Raw genomic sequence first — 3,105 nt, 5'->3', positions numbered from 1 at the left:
CATTCCAAAATTCTTTGAGCATGTGTAGTGGATATATAAATATATAAATAAATGCTCAGGCATTTGGGCATGATCTATATTCCCTTTCCATGTGCTCGAGGTCATTCGTCACATTGAAAATGTGCTCAAAGTGACCCACATAGTGACAAGTATTCACAGCTTTTGAAATATCTAACATCACGATTGGTCAGTTTGTTCAGCTTGACATATATATGTATGTTTACAACTTTCATAAACAAAGCAGCGTGTTTATATTTGTTAAGAACTATCCAATCGTTGGACATAGACAAACCATGTGATTGATGACTCGGTTGGACGAAAACATGAATATAGATCGCTCCCATTGGGAGAGGGGTAGTGGCGTCCTTTTTCTAGGATTATGATGTTTTGTTTTGTAACAATTCAACGTTGGGCCATCACTAGCTTTGGAACCAAACCTTCGATCTACGGCAGACCTGCCTACATGAATTATTTTTTTTAATGCTTAGTTTCCAAGGGAAAAATTGAAAAATTCACTATAAATAACTTTACAAATCAATAATTTGCCATCACCATGATCCACAAAAATGCTTCAAAATCCTGAATATAGGATCTAAGGAAATATTTTCTTTAATTTCAACAAGATTTATTGAGTCAAAGAGGCGAATGCGACTCTGTAGCTGGAGCCAAACTTCGTAATTCTACGAATCATCTCGAGTCATTTGGTTTTTGCACCGCCTTGTAAGTTGTCGTTAGTAGAGCTCAAAGAAACAAGTTATTTCATTGGTTGAACTATTGAATACAACTCACGATTTGTTTTTCTTTTGTGGCAAAAGACTGGCATTTTGACGTAGTTTTTTGGACAGTGTCAGATTGAATACAACTCACGATTTGTTTTTCTTTTGTGGCAAAAGACTGGAATTTTGACGTAGTTTTTTGGTCAGTGTCAGACCATAACTTTACGAAGGCCGTGCTGACACTGTCCAAAAAATGACGTCAGAATGCCAGTCTTTTGCCACAAAAGAAAACAAATCGTGAGTTGTATTCAATAGTTCAACCAATGAAATAACTTGTTTCCTTGAGCTCTACTAACGACAACTCACTAGACGCTACACAAACCCAAAAAATGACGTCAAACTGCCAGTCCTAGAGGGTTCTAGTGTCAGGCCGTAGCCATCGTTATGTTATAGCCTGATACTGAAATCCAAAATGACTGGCAGTTTGACGTCATTATTTGTTTTTTGCACCGCCTAGTGAGTTGTCGTTAGTAGAGCTCGTGGAAACAAGTTATTTCATTGGTTGAATTATTGAATACAACTCACCATTTGTTTTCCTTTGTGGCAAAAGACTGGCATTTAGACGTCATTTTTTGGTCAGTATCAGGCCATAACTTTACGAAGGCCACGGTCAGGCTATGGATAGAACGAAGATGACGTCAAGCCTTTCTTAGTGTTTTTGCCACACATGTTTGTGAGTAGTTCTCACTAAACTGTATTATCCAGACTATAAACGTTCATGGTTACACACATAGTTTTGTGTGTTGGTCCGTTACACTTCCGGATGGCAATGTTGTGAAATCCTTAGCTAAACGCATACTATCTATATTATGTTAACGATGGCTACGGCCAGACACTGCAAGAAAAAGAAGAAAATACAAGAAAAAAAAAACCATCCCAAAACATCAGTCGACCTCGACTTGGGATCGAACCTCAGACCTTCTGATCTTTCATCAACACTTGCTCAGAGTTCTTCATCATCGAGTTATTCAGTATGTGACATACGGTCCTTCGATTAAAGTTCAATCATAACTAATAATAGCCGAGTCGAATCTTTCTCTATCACAATCATGATCATCAAGCAATGACGTCAAAGATTATCGTCAGTCTTCCACAGGGCCGGTTAGCTCAGTTGGTTAGAGCGTCGTGCTAATAACGCGAATGTCGTGGGTTCGAGCCCCATATTGGCCATGTCTTTTTTTTTTTTTTTGCATGAAAATCTGAGATCATGGTTGTGTCATAAAATGGCTGCCATTATTGCAATCATGACATTTTTTGTCTTTTATTGTTATAAATATTTATTGTGCTGGTGTCATGACTTTTTTCTTTTATCGTGAGAATTTTTTTTTCATTTTAATTTCAATAATGTAAAACTTGGGCTTTTGTATAGGGCAATGTCCACTAAAAGTGCTCAAAGCGGTTTACAAAGGATCCCTAACCAACAGTAACACGTAACAGGCAGAACATGCAGAGGCATGAGGGCTGTTAGGCGATATTACATTTTATTTCCAACAGAGACAGCGCTGTTAACGGCCGGGTACTCATTTTACACATGAGTACGGTGAGAGAATGTGAGTAAAGAGCCTTTTTTCCAAGGACCGATCCGGAAGCGAGTGTCATACCACAAGACCACGACAGAGCTGCAAATGTTCCATCTTTCTTCTTCAATGCTCAATCCATTTTGACTACCGATTGTGTTAGAATGAATTGTCTTGACATTTTCTACAACAAAATACTTTTGTTGTATTTTAACCTTTGAGACATCTTGGGACAGCGTGGCTCAGCGACACGGTCTTTGCTTCGTACCCGACAAGTACCGAGTTCGATCACTCGCCGCTGCGCTGTGTTGCCTTGAGCAAGTTACCTCGCCCTAGCTCAATTTGCGGCGCTGCACTGCGGTTGACGCTTGGGATATTCCAGTTTTCCCTCGGAAAAGACCCTAGAAACAAATTTCCCCTATAGGATAAATAAAGTGAATGTTACTTATTTTATTTATTTTTTTATCACAGTCGTCCATTCACTTTATTTAAATTTGGGCTTTTATGTCGGGCAATACGATTCACTATGTGAGCTCAAGTCTTTTTACAATGTGTTCCCTTGCTGTCTCTAGGCGTCTGACCGGTAATCAGATGGTCTGAGGTTCGATCCCCCAGACGACGAAAGAAGTGATTTTTTTGGATTTTTTTTCTTGTATTTTTCTTTCCTGATTTGTCTAGCACTGTTTCATACACACCTTTTCAGATCTTCATCTGATTCCAGTGCCTGCTCCATCATTTCTCATTCTCATTGTGATCTCCAACAAATAGCGACACGTAACAATGAGAACGAAATATGACGCCTGAAAGGCGAT

General features: G+C 39.0%; 1 non-coding gene across 1 annotated transcript; it reads left to right on the top strand.

Annotated features, from left to right (window-relative positions):
- The first annotated feature begins 1,872 nt into the window (after window positions 1-1,872).
- Trnai-aau (transfer RNA isoleucine (anticodon AAU)) lies at window positions 1,873-1,946 on the top strand. Its single transcript has one exon. It is a non-coding gene; the product is annotated as a tRNA-Ile (tRNA).
- Window positions 1,947-3,105: the final 1,159 nt, after the last annotated feature.

This window comes from Berghia stephanieae, chromosome 8, assembly GCF_034508935.2.
Source record: "Berghia stephanieae isolate SIO BIC M18660-M18661 chromosome 8, UCSD_Bste_1.3, whole genome shotgun sequence".
NCBI classification, from domain to species: domain Eukaryota; kingdom Metazoa; phylum Mollusca; class Gastropoda; order Nudibranchia; family Aeolidiidae; genus Berghia; species Berghia stephanieae.
The sequence above is the reverse complement of the archived record's forward strand: the minus strand, read 5'-3'. Positions and strand labels throughout refer to the sequence as shown.